General features: G+C 40.5%; 1 pseudogene; it reads right to left on the bottom strand.

The window, feature by feature from the left end:
• Positions 1-1,243: 1,243 nt before the first annotated feature.
• On the bottom strand, positions 1,244-1,624 carry LOC116893152 (annotated as a pseudogene).
• Positions 1,625-14,591: the final 12,967 nt, after the last annotated feature.

The following is a 14,591-nucleotide window of genomic DNA, read 5'->3' on the forward strand; positions in this document are numbered from 1 at the left end:
TCCTCCTCCAAGGGCAGAGGAGAGACAGTAACAGTTCTGCTTCAAGAAATTTGCATAGAAATAGAAAACACCGGAGCCTTTGCCACAGGGGGATCAAAATGCCTCAACAACTTAAATTTGAGGACTTTTGGCGTCCAGGCCTCGAGTGTGGCCACCGGCTGTGAGCGAGCCCTTAAAGCATTGCATACTATGGTTAGAAAGCAATTAGATGCTTCCGCACAACCTCTGACCAGAGGAGCACCCTATGTGTTGGGAACTCTTTCAAGGTAACCCTTGATAAAACCCCACAGTGCCTCCATGCTCAGGACCCTTCAGGTTCACACAGCTTAGACTGATTCCTCCAGTTATGGGGATTAAACCTGGAGCACATCAGGCAGGAGTTCTACCACTGGGCTGCAGCCCCGGACTACTTCTGTCCAAGTCCAGTTGTGACAGCACACCCTCTTTCACCAGTACTGGTGTTCCCTCCTGGGAAGCCTCCTGAACCTTGGGCATGGAAGGGCTCCCCCTACTGGGAACATGTGGAAGCTGTCCTCCTCGCCCTCTGCTGCAGGCTAGACAAACAGCTCCTGGCAAAGATTTGCACAAGTCCTTGTCCTGACTCACAGATACCATACAGAGAGCCACCTAAACGAGTAAATGCTCAGCGTACTTACGGATTCTTTAATAAAAGGCAGAATATGCAGCAGTAATACTGAAAGACCCCCTCTTATTTCAATAGGAAGGAAGAAGGTTAGTACACACAATTGTGAGCAACTTCTGTTCCAACCTGGAGACCCTGAAACCTGTCTTACTGGCTGCCATTTTCCTAGGGGGCAAAAAAAAATCATATAAAAAAAAATCACCTGTTTGCTTCTGAGGAGCACCACACTGTATCTCAAACCTTCCTTTGTGACAGGCACCAGATATAACCAACCACCAGGTTCTTTAAGACTCAGGCTGGTCAGAGTTCACAAGTGTCCCTCTAGTCTACTTGCTCAGTGTCAGATGCAGCCCCTGAGCCTGGCTCTTCTATTCGGGCATTACGACTGGAGAACTGACATTTCTGAGCAGAGAAAAGGTGTCTATGTACAAGCGAGCAGCAGCCCAATTAAACCACAGTCCTGTCATTCCCAACCCTGTCCAACCCACCCTGCAGAAATGCAAGGATAAACCACCGGTTTTGTTCCTAAATTTTATTTATGAATTAATACAAAACATGGCAGACCGATGTGTCTTAATCCTCCTCCTCCTCCTCCTCCTCCTCCTCCTCCACCTCCTCCTCGTCCTGATTGATCTGATAGTAGCGCAGTTCGTAGCTCTCCTTGCTGTTTGCCACGATGCACAACCAGTCTCAGAGGTGGTTGTTCTTCAAATATTTTTTGGTGAGATATTTCAAATACCTTTTGGAGAAAAGCATCTCGGAAGTGACAATGATCTTGCTCTTGCTCCGCTCGATGGTCACAACCCCTCCACCAAGGTTACCAGCTTTCCCGTTCACATTGATCCTCTCCTGGAGGAACTGCTCAAAATTGGCAGCGTCCATGAATCCATCTTCTACAGGGTGAGTGCAGTCAAGGGTGAATTTCAAAACCTGCTTCATTTTTTTACCCCCCTACACCACAAGCTTTTCCACAGGCCCCATGGCGGCAGAGGAGGCAGAAAGGGAGGCTTGAAGTTCTTATCATACAGATATTTCATTTGCTTGGTTAAAGTCACACCGAGGTATTTTATATCATTTGGGACTATTATGAGGGGTATCGTTTCCCTAATTTCTTTGTCGGCTTGTTTCTCTTTTGTGTAGAGGAAGGCTACTGATTTATTTGAGTTAATTTTATACCCAACCACTTTGCTGAAGCTGTTTATCAGGTTTAGTAATTCTCTGATGGAACTTTTGGGATCATTTAAATAAACTACCATATCATCTGCAAATAGTGATATTTTGATTTCTTCCTTTCCATTCTATATCCCTTTGATCTCCTTTTGTTGTTTGATTGTTCTGGCTAGAACTTTGAGAACTATATTGAATAAGTAGGGAGAGAGTGGGCAGCCTTGTCTAGTCCTTCATTTTAGTGGGATTGCTTCAAGTTTCTCTCCATTTAGTTTAATGTTAGCTACTGGTTTGCTGTATATGGCTTTTACTATGTTTAGGTATGTGCCTTGAATTCCTATTCTTTCCAGGGCTTTTATAATGAAGGGGTGTTGAATTTTGTCACCATCTAATGAAATGATCATGTGGTTTTTATCTTTCAGTTTGTTTATAGTGGATTACGTTGACGGTTTTCCGTATATTAAACCATCCCTGCATCCCTGGGATGAAGCCTACTTGATCATGATGGATGATTGTTTTGATGTGCTCTCAGATTCGGTTTGCCAGAATTTTATTGAGTATTTTTGCGTCGATATTCATGAGGGAAATTGCTCTGAAGTTCTCTTTCCCTGTTGGGTCTTTGTGTAGTTTACGCATAAGAGTAATTGTGACTTCATAGAAGGAATCCGGTAGCACTCCATCTGTTTCAGTTTAGTGGAATAGTTTGGATAATATTGGTATGAAGTCTTCTATGAAGGTCTGATATAATTCTGCACTGAACCCATCTGGACCTGGGCTCCTTTTGGTTGGGAGACTTTTAATGGGTGCTTCTATTTTGTTAGGAGTTATGGGGTTGTTTAAATGGTTTATCTGTTCCTGATTTAACTTTGGTACCTGGTATGTCTAGGAAATTGTCCATTTCCTCCAGATTTTCAAGTTTTGTTGAATATAGGCTTTTGGAGTAGGATCTGATGGTTTTTTTAGTTTCCTCTGGCTCTGTTGTTATGTCTCCCTTTTCATTTCTGATTTTGTTAATTTGGACACACTCTCTGTGTCCTCTCATTAGTCTGGCTAAGGGTTTATCTATCTTGATTTTCTCAAAGAACCAGCTTTTGGTTCTGTTGATTCTTTGTATAGTCCTTTTTGTTTCTACTTGGTTGATTTCAGCTTTGAGTTTGATTATTTCCTGTCTTCTACTCCTCCTGGGTGTATTTGCTTCTTTTTGTTCTAGAGCTTTTAGGTGTGCTGTCAAGCTGCTGACATATGCTCTTTCCTGTTTCTTTCTGCAGGCACTCAGCGCTATGAGTTTTCCTCTTAGCACAGCTTTCATCGTGTCCCATAAGTTTGGGTATGTTGTACCTTCATTTTCAATAAATTCTAATAAGTCTTTAATTTATTTCTATATTTCTTCCTTGACCAGTTTATCCTTAAGTAGGGCATTGTTCAACTTCCACCTATATGTGGGCGTTCTTTCCTTATTGTTATTGACGACTAGCTTTAGCCCATGATGGTCTGATAGGATGCATGGGATTATTTCTATCTTTCTGTATCGCTGAGGCCTGTTTTATGACCGATTATATGGTCAATTTTGGAGAAAGTACCATGAGGTGATGAGAAGAAGGTATATCCTTTTGTTTTAGGATAGAATGTTCTATAAATATCAGTTAAGTCCATTTGGTTCATGACTTCTCGTAGTCTGTCTATGTCTCTTTTTAATTTCTGTTTCCATGATCTGTCCATTGATGAGAGTGGGGTGTTGAAATCTCCTACTATTATTGTGTGAGTTCCAATGTGTGCTTTGAGCTTTAGTAAGGTTTCTTTCATGTATGTAGGTGCCCTTTTATTTGGAGCATAGATATTTAGGATTGAGATTTCATCTTGATGGATTTTTCCTTTGATGAATATGAAGTGTTCTTCCTTATCTTTTTTGATGACTTTTGGTTGAAAATCGATTTTATTCGATATTAGAATGACTACTCCAGCTTGCTTCTTCAGACCATTTTCTTGGAAAGTTGTTTTCTAGCCTTTTACCCTGAGATAGTGTCTGTCTTTGTCTCTGAGTTGTGTTTCCTGTAGGCAGCAGGATGTTGGGTCCTCATTGCAAATCCAGTTTGTTAATCTGTGTCTTTTTATTGGGGAATTGAGTCCACTGATGTTGAGAGGTATTAAGGAATAGTGACTGTTGCTTCCTGATATATTCATGTTTGGATGAGAGATTATGTTTGTGCTTGTCTTCTCTTTGTTTTGTTGCAAAATCTTTAGTTTCTTGCTTTTTCTAGGGTGTAGCTTGCCTCCTTATGTTGGGCTTTACCCTTTATTATCCTTTGTAGGGCTGGATTTGTAGAAAGATATTGTGTAAATTTGGTTTTGTCATAGAATGTCTTTGTTTCTCCATCTATGTTAACTGATAGTTTTGCTGGATACAGTAATCTGGGCTGGCATTAGTGTTCTCTTAGGGTCTGTATGACATCTGTCCAGGATCTTCTGCCTTTCATATTCTCTGGTGAGAAGTCTGGTGTAATTCTGATAGGTCTGCCTTTATATGTTACTTGACCTTTTTCCCTTACTGCTTTTAATATTCTTTCTTTATTTTGTGCATTTGGTGCTTTAACTATTATGTGACAGGAGGAGTTTCTTTTCTGGTCCAATCTATTTGGAGTTCTGTAGGCTTCTTGTACATTTATGGGCATCTCTTTCTTTAGGTTAGGAAAGTTTTCTTCTATGATTTTGTTGAAGATATTTACTGGTCCTTTGAGCTGGGAGTCTTCACTCTCTTCTATACCTATTATCCTTAGGTTTGATCTTCTTATTGTGTCCTGGATTTCCTGCATGTTTTGGGTCAGTAGCTTTTTCCGCTTTACATTATCTTTAACAGTTGTTTCGATGATTTCTATGGAACCTTCTGCTCCTGAGATTCTCTCTTCTATCTCTTGTATTCTGTTGGTGATGCTTGTATCTATGGCTCCTTGTCTCTTCCTTTGGTTTTCTATATCCAGGGTTGTCTCCCTTTGTGCTTTCTTTATTGCTTCTATTTCCATTTTTAATTCCTTCACCTGTTTGATTGTGTTTTGCTGGAATTCTTTCAGGGATTTTTGTGATTCCTCTCTATAGGCTTCTACTTGTTTGTTTATGTTTTCCTTTGTTTCTCTAAGGGAGTTCTTTATGTCTTTCTTGAAGTCCTCCATCATCATGATCAAATGTGATTTAAAAATCTAGATCTTGCTTTTCTGGTGTGTTTGGATATTCAGTGTTTGCTTTGGTGGGAGAATTGGACTCCGATGATGCCATGTAGTCTTGGTTTCTGTTGCTTGGGTTCCTGGGCTGGCCTCTCACCATCAGGTTGTCTCTCATGTTACCTTGTTCTGCTATTTCTGACAGTGGCTAGACTGTCCTATAGGCCTGTGTGTCAGGAGTGCTGTAGACCTGTTTTCCTGTTTTCTTTCAGTCAGTTATGGGAACAGAGTATTCTGTTTTCAGGTGTGTAGTCTTTCCTCTACTGGTCTTCAGCTGTTCCTGTGGGCCTGTGTCCTGATTCCACCAGTCAGGTCACTTGGAACAGAAAAGTTGTTCTTACCTGTGGTCCCGAGGCTCAAGTTGCTCGTGGCGGGCTGCTTTTGAGCTCTTGGTGAGGGCGGCAACCAGGAGGGCCTGCGCTGCCTTTTCCCTGAGCCCCCGTGCACCAGGGTCCCAGATGGTGTTAGGTGTTTTCCTCTGGAGTCAGAAATGTGGGCAGAGTGTAGTCTCTTCTGGCTGCCCCTCTGAAGGTTTAGCTCTCCCTCCCATGGGATTTGGGTGGAGGGAGCTGTTTGACCGGGTCCCTTCAGATCCGGGCAGTGTCTGCAAGCTTTATTTACTATTATTTAAATATTATTTGTAATGTTAATAAATTAGTTAACTAATATATTGTCCTATACCATTTTCAGATACCCTTTGTGCCATTTTCTCATTCTCTCTTCTGAATTTCTGTCCTGTTCTTGACCGCCAAAACTCTCAAGCTATTTTTCCCACACTTCCTCTTCAGATCAACAATATTCTACTATTGTCCATTCTATTGCTCCAATAATTTCCCTGTATAATTTTTAATAATAATAATAATAATAATAAAGATAGGAATATATTTTTTACTGATTTATTTTTTTATTTTTTTACATTTCAAATGTTATTCCTTTTCCCGTTTTCACATCCAAAAGCCCCCTCTTCCATACTCCTCCTCCTTCTTCTATAAGGGTGTTTCCCCTCCCCAACCACCCATACATCCCATCTGCTGCCCTGACTTTCCCCTACACTGGGGAGGACCAGCTGTGGCAGTACCAAGGGCTTCTCCTCCCACTGGTGCCCAACCTGGCCATCCTCTTTGACATATGCAGCTGGAGCCATGGGTCTGTCCATGTGTACTCTTTGGTTAGTGCTTTAGTTCCTGAGAGCTCTGGTTATTTGGTATTGTTGTACTTATGGGGTTGCAAGCCCCTTCAGCTCCTTCAATCCTTTCTGTAGCTCCCCCAATGGGGACCCGATTCTCAGTTCAATGGTTTGCTGCTAGCATTCCCCTCTTTATTTGTCATACTCTGGCTTAGCTTCTGAGAAGACAGTTGTATCAGGCTCCTGTCACCAATCATGTCTTGGCTTCACTAATATTGTCTAGGTTGGGTGGCTGTATACACACACACACACACACACACACACACACACAACACACACACACAACACAACACAACACACACACACACACACACACACACACACACACATATATATATATATATATATATATGGGCTGGATCCCCAGGTTGGGCAGGCTTTGAATGGTTATTCCTTAAGTCTCTCCTCCAAAGTTTGTCTTCACGTCTCCTCCTATAAATATTTTTGTTCCCCCTTTTAAGAAGGACTGAAACATCCACACTTTGGTTGTTCTTCTACTTGAGCTTCATGTGGTCAGTGGATAGTATCAAGTTTTGGGGCTAATATGCACTTATCAGTGACTGCATATTATGTGTGGTTTTTGTGATTGGGTTACCTCACTCAGGATGATATTTTCTAGTTCCATCCACTTGGCTATGAATTTTATGAAGTCATTGTTTTTCATTGGTGGGTGGTACTCCATTGTGTAGATGTACCATATTTTCTGTATTTATTCCTCTGTTGAAGGGCATCTGGGTTTTTTACAGCTTCTGGCCATTATAAAAATGACTGCTATGAGCATAGTGGAGGATGTGCCTTTGTTGTATGTTGGAGGATCATTTGGGTATATGCCTAGGAGTGGTATAGTTTTCAGGGAAATTGCAAGACTGCAATCACACCAGCAATGGAGGAGTGTTCCTCTTTCTCCTCATCTTTGCCAGCATCTGTTGTCACCTGAGTTTTTAATCTTAGCCATTCTCACTGGTGTGAGGTAGAATCTCAGTGTTGTTTTCAATTGCATTTCCCTGAAGACTAAGGATGTTGAACATTTCTTTTTTTTTTTTCATCTTTATTAACTTGAGTATTTTTTATTTACATCTCCATTGTTATTCCCCTTCCCAGATTCTGGACCAACATCCCTCTAACCCCTCCCCCTCAGTGGCTAGACTGTCCTATAGGCCTGTGTGTCAGGAGTGCTGTAGACCTGTTTTCCTGTTTTCTTTCAGCCAGTTATGGGAACAGAATGTTCTGCTTTCAGGCGTGTAGTCTTTCCTGTCTACTGGTCTTCAGCTGTTCTTGTGGGCCTGTGTCCTGAGTCTACCAGACAGGTCGCTTGGAGCAAAAAAGTTGGTCTTGCTGTGGTCCTGTGGCTCAAGTTGCTCATGGGGGGCTGCTTTTGAGCTCTTGGTGAGGGCGGCAACCAGGAGGGCCTGCGCCGCCTTTTCCCTGAGCCCCCGTGCACCAGGGTCCCAGATAGCATTAGGTGTTTTCCTCTGGAGTCAGAAATGTAGGCAGAGTGTAGTCTCTTCTGGCTTCCCAGGTGTGTCTGCCCCTGTGAAGGTTTAGCTCTCCCTCCCACGGGATTTGGGTGCTGAGAACTGTTGACCAGTTTGCTTCAGGTCTGGGCGGTGTCTTTTGATGGATTTCTAAGAGAGAATGTCAACCCATACTCTTTCAGTTCCCTTTCAGTTTTAATTTCTATATAAGAGCAGGAAATATGGGAGAAATACAAAAGTTTCATTGGGATTTGATGTTTGAGTTTTACCTTGTTATGTTTGATATATTTTACAATATAATAAAAAGAACCATTGACACTGCTGGTCTGGACGGCAATAGACTTTCACATTAGGAGACATAAAGATACATAGCATAGAATTTGAGCACTGAAGATGCACTGACACCCACTGGTAATAAATCTATGAAGAATAAGAGATGCAGAATATAATATTGTGGTATTATTAGAGTGATATGTCTACTATACTTTCCATTATAAATGACAGTTTTTATGATTTACGTATCCTGTTCATAACTGATTGAACGCAATGGTAGCACTTGGTTACTGAGAAACACTTTCAATCCTTTTCCCAAATGCATACAAACATAAGAGAAACTAGAAGTGACATTAATTAAAACACAACAGCAAATATTGAGTGAACACTTAAATTTAATTAGAAGTAGCAGTATTCTACTAAATAGTTCACCAAAGTCACAAAAAAAGAAGTTTTGTGATGTAAAGAAAATAATGTTTAATTGGACATTTGAATAGCTGAGTATGGAATCTGAACTTCACTGAATCACAGAGTGAAGATTTGCTCATCTTACACAGGCAGCAGGTGCAGGGAAGAACTTAAATATGGTCTCTGGGCTTCTGAATTCAGCAGATTGTTGACATACTGTCACCAGGAGAAATAAGTTTATACATTCATTTTTTTTAAACTAGTCATCACTTTTACTAGTTATATGACTAGAGACTGATTGGCAAGCATAAGCAATTATGGGTGGCAATAGTAAAATGAGACTTCAGTCAGCATATATCGTCTTGTACACTCAAAAAAGTCACTCACATTCAACCAAAAAGCATGTTAATGTAACTGAAAAAATAAAGCTCAGTAGCAAAAAATCTTAATTTTATACTGGAACTTAGGACCCAGAAAATTAGTATGACTCTATTCATCATGAACACCATTGGTAAAAATGCACAAAAATCATTTTTAAGTTACTGTAGACTATGGTAGTCTTGACACTATGATAGCCTCAAACAAAGACAAGAAAATACTGCTTTCGGCATTCCAGACACCACCCAGATCTGAAGGGATCCAGTCAAACAACTCCCTGCACCAAAATCCTGTGGGAGGGAGAGCTAGACCTTCAGAGGGGCAGACAGGCCTGGGAAGCCAGAGGAGACTACTCTCTGCCCACATTTCTGACTCTAGAGGAAACCACCCAGCGCCATCTGGCCCCCTGTGCACAGGGTTCCAAGCAAAGGTGGGGCAGGCCCTTCTGGTTGCTGCCCTCACTGAGAGCTGAAACCCAGATCTGAGAAGTGACTTCAGGCCTGAAGCAGAGGTAAGACCAACTTTTCTGCCCCAAGTGACCTGCCTGGTGGACTCAGGACTCACAAAGGCAAAATTCCCCTGGGACCAGGCGCTTCCATTTTCTAGCTGGGGCCCAAATCTCGCTGATCCCGGCCCACAACTCCCTAATCCCAAACCCTGTGGGAGAGACAGCTCACCACCAAGACAGGTAGGCATTCCTGAGACTGCAGGGCAGGAGAGACCTCCAGTACTGCCCACCCCTGCCCACATCCCTGGCCCAAGAGGAACCTGTATAGGGTCTCTGGGAAGAGGAAGATAGGGGCACTCAACACTGCAGTCCAGACACAGCCCGGATCTGAAGGGACCAGGTCAAACAGCTCCCTGCACCCTAATCCCGTGGAAGGGAAAGCTAGACCTTCAGAGGGGCAGACATGGCTGGGAAGCCAGAGGAGACTACTCTCTGCCCACATTTCTGAGTTGAGAGGAAAATGCCTAGCACCATCTGGGGCCCCTGTGCACAGGGTCCCGAGGGAAGACAGGGAAGTCCCTTCTGGTTGCTGCCCTCATGGAGAACAGAAACCCAGCTCTGAGAAGGGACTCCAGGCCTGAGACCAGAGGTAGATCAACTTTTCTGCTCCAAGTGACCTGCCTGATAGACTCAGAACACATGCCCACAGCAACACCTGAAGACCAGTACACAGGTAAGACTACATGCCTGAAAGCAGAACACTCTGTTCCCATAACTGGTTGAAAGAGAACAGGAAAACAGGTCTACAAAACTAATGACACATAGGCCTAGAAGATGGTGTAAACACTTTCAGAAATAGCAAAATAAGGTAACACTAGAGACAACGTGATGGCAAGAGGCAAGCGCAGGAACCCAAGCAACAGAAACCCAGACTACATGACATCATCGGAGCCCAATTCTCCCACCAAAGCAAACGCTGGATATCAAAACATACCAGAAAAGCAAGATCTAGATTTTTAAATCACATTTGATTATGATGACGGAGGGCTTCAAAAAGACATAAAAATGGAAATAGAAGCAATAAAAAAAGCACAAAGGGAGACAACCCTGGATATAGAAAACCAAAGGAAGAGACAGAGAGCCGTAGATATGAGCATCACCAACAGAATACAAGAGATAGAAGAGAGAATCTCAGGAGCAGAAGATTCCATAGAAATCATCGAAACAACTGTCAAAGATAGTGTAAAATGGAAAAAGCTACTGGTCCAAAACATACAGGAAATCCAGGACTCAATGAGAAGATCAAACCTAAGGATAATAGGTATAGAAGAGAGTGAAGACTCCCAGCTCGAAGGACCAGTAAATATCTTCAACAAAATCATAGAAGAAAACATCCCTAACCTAAAGAAAGAGAGGCCCATAAACATACAAGAAGCCTACAGAACTCCAAATAGATTGGACCAGAAAAGAAACTCCTCCTGTCACATAACAGTCAAAACATCAAACAAACACAAAGCAAAGAAAGAATATTAAAAGCAGTAAGGGAAAAAGGTGAAGTAACATATAAAGGCAGACTTATCAGAATTACACCAGACTTCGCACCAGAGACTATGAAAGCCAGAAGATCCTGTACAGATGTCATACAGACCCTAAGAGAACACAAATGCCAGCCCAGGTTACTATATCCAGCAAAACTCTCAATTAACATAGATGGAGAAACCAAGATACTCCATGACAAAACCAAATTTACACAATATCTTTCTACAAATCCAGCACTACAAAGGATAATAAATCATAAAGCCCAACACAAGGAGGCAAGCTACACCATAGAACAGGCAAGAAACTAATAATTTTGCAACAAAACAAAGAGAAGACAAGCACAAACATACTCTCACATCCAAACACGAATATAACAGGAAGCAACAATAACTATTCCTTAATACCTCTCAAGATCAATGGACTCAATTCCCCAATAAAAAGACACAGATTTAGAAAGAAAGGACTGAAAGAGCTTGAAGGGGCTCGAGACCCCATATCTACAACAGTACCAACCAACCAGAGCTTCCAGGGACTAAGCCACTACCCAAAGACTATACATGGACTGACCCTGGACTCTGACCTCATAGGTAGCAATGAATATCCTAGTAAGAGCACCAGTGGAAGGGGAAGCCCTTGGTCCTGCCAAGACTGAACCCCCAGTGAACATGATTCTTGGGGAGAGGGCGGTAATGGGGGGAGGGTGGGGAGGGGAACACCCATAGAGAAGGAGAGCGGGAGGTTTTGCGGGATATTGGCCCAGAAACCAGGAAAGGGAATAACAATTGAAGTGTAAATAAGAAATACCCAAGTTAGTAAAGATGGAGAAAAAAATAAAGTCCAAAAATAAATAAATAAATAAAATACTGCTTTTATGGTTGAAATATGGCAGGAATTACTCTGTTCTGCTTCCACATAATATACTCTACCTCTTATTATGCTTATTTGTGTAATTTCCTCTCTACGAAGATTGTGAGTCTCCAGAGTTCAGATCATGTTATTTTTCTCTGTTTTCAGAAATGTAAAGCACATTGCCTTCAAAATGGTGTTTCTCAATAAAGGCTCGTTGATAGCAACAAAATTAATTTTGTACATCATGTTCTTATATGTAAGGCATACGTGTCCCCTGTGCCTGTGATTCAAGAATGTCTATAAAGGAATGGAATGTTACCAGCAGGGTTTAATTGCTATGTATGTGTTGCCCCACCCAATGCCCAATAATTCTGTGTGATAGGCATTAACTTTATGTTATCACCATGGACACTAGCTGTAAAAGCATCATTTCTCCAAAGGTAGTTCAAATAGAAAATGACATCCTCAAGATGCACATTTTAGTGTGGCTTCTTGAGCTGACCTCTGAATTCTTTGCTGCTGGTGATGTTTTTTCACACCACTTTTGAGACTGTAAAAACAAATGAAAAATTTTTTATTTCTGAGGAACCTCCAGTTTATGAAGTTTTGCTGTGTTATCTAACTGTAATCAACAAATGACTGTGAAAGGTCACTTGGGCAAGTATCAGATTTCTAATACAGGTATAGTTACTCAAACTAAGAGAGGTTGTAATTTTCCCAGAGCCACAGAGATCACATAACTGGAAATATTTGTATTATATTAGAGCTTCCATGATTACAGCTCAATGCAGACTCCTCACTTGTGATACGGAATTATTAATAGCTTCATGGCTGTATCATGTAAGTAACCAAAGTAATGCCACTTTGCTATAAAATATACATTGAATATATCTTACGTGTTGTTAGTTTATATTTACCAGTGACTAATAATGATGACATAACTACAAAATCAAAAAGAAAAAGAAAAATTCTCTGAATATTTAGCTTGGTTTCATTTGGTCTGTCCTTCCTTCCCTGCTGCCCTTCTTGATCTCTCCCTTACTCTCTCCTGCCCCTCTGTCCTTTATTTCTTGCTTGCTTCCTTCCTTCCTTCCTTCCTTCTTTCCTTCTTTTCTGTCTGTCAGTCTGTCTGTCTTTTTTATCACTGTGATCTTGCTACCATTTTTATTTTTTAAATTTGTTTACTTTAATAAATGTGAGTACACTGTAACAGTCATCAGACACACCAGAAAAAGTCATTGGATCTCATTACAGATGGTCATGAGTCACAATGTGGTTGCTGGGAATTGAACTTAGGACCCTTGGGAGAGCAGTCTTAACCAATGAGCCGTCTCTCTAGCCTTCTTTCTTTCTAATTACAGCATCCTGGTTGTTTTTTTTTTTAAGAATTGATTAAGCTTAACTAGTGATGATTCCACGTTAGTGTAGCTTACATTGAAATTAAAAACAAAAATTGTTAAAATTAAGAAAGAACAGCATAGGAATATCATTCAGAGAAGTCTCCAATGAATTTGTGCTGATAAGTGGCTTAGAATCAAAGCGAAATGTGACCATGCACTCATTGTCAAATTTATTTTTACAAGATTTGTATAGCCTTAGGAAACTACATTATAGCTTTTTTGTCCATGGATTTGCTTGACACTATCAATCTCAGTTTCTGGCTTTCAGCATGCTGGTGTTCCGTAATGTCTGGATAACTTCCTTCCTTTCTATAACTGCAGCAATGGAGAGGCCATGTTTCTATGGAAGTCCATCTTGCCTCCAAATTCTGACACTGAAATTCTGTATGTCATCTTTACCCTTAAGAGCTACAGCAAATTGCTAGGTCCAGAAAGGAACTCGCTTCACCCTATCAGGGACCAAAGTCACTGAATATGGAAAATCCTTCTTAAAGTTCAGCTCATGCATTTCTGAAATTAAATGGAAATCTTTGTAGCCTAGTCCACAACTTTGAACAGTCACATATAGGTTATAATCTGGCAATTATTGATGTGGGCTACTATTTTTATCTAATAATATGAGGTTCTTTTTTTTGAACAGCCATCAGGGGTTTTTTTCATTTATAAATATATGTTGTATTTTGTTTCCTATTTTTATAATACTTTGCTCTTATTAACTTACTTGATAATGAAATTCAACATATATGCTGTTTATAGATTTGATTCACATTTAAACAATTGATTTTAATAATGATTTATTATTCCCCTATTAGTCATTGGTGAAAAATAGATTCCAGAGCCATAATTATATATATATACATATATATACATATATATGTATATATATTTCAGAACTATGTCAAAATTTTGTCTCCAATGCATTAAATTTGAATCAGTATAAAAATTTGCTTCTGAAACACTTAAAAATTCTCTTAACTTTTGGTGCTTGCATTTATCAATTTTTATTAATTAGTTATTTTATTTATTACAACCCAAAATATTGCCCCCTTCACCTCCCTGATAGTTTTCTTTGCATCATGAACTTCCACATAAAGATTCAACTAAGACAGAGAAATTCAGACTGAGTTCTCTTGTGATCATTGATGGAAATATACTCACAAACTGAATCCAGGAACACGTCAAAAACCTCATCCTTGAGATGGAACCCAGTGTTCCAGCACGGGCTCTATTGAGTTCTAGCCAGAGCAATCAGACAACAAAAAGGAGGTCAAGGGGATACAGATCGGAAAAAAAGAAGTCAAAATATCACTATTTGCAGATGATATGATAGTATATTTAAGTGATCCCAAAAGTTCCACCAGAGAACTACTAAAGCTGATAAACAACTTCAGCAAAGTGGCTGGGTATAAAATTAACTCAAATAAATCAGTAGCCTTCCTCTACACAAAAGAAAACAAGCCGAGAAAAGAAATTAGGGAAACGACACCCTTCATAATAGACCCAAATAATATAAAAAGTACCTCGTGTGACTTTTAACCAAGCAAGTAAAAGATCTGTACAATAAGAACTTCAAGACACTGAAGAAAGAAATTGAAGAAGACCTCAGAAGGTGG

The sequence above is a fragment of the Rattus rattus genome, chromosome 2 (assembly GCF_011064425.1).
Source record: "Rattus rattus isolate New Zealand chromosome 2, Rrattus_CSIRO_v1, whole genome shotgun sequence".
Taxonomy (NCBI): Eukaryota; Metazoa; Chordata; class Mammalia; order Rodentia; family Muridae; genus Rattus; species Rattus rattus.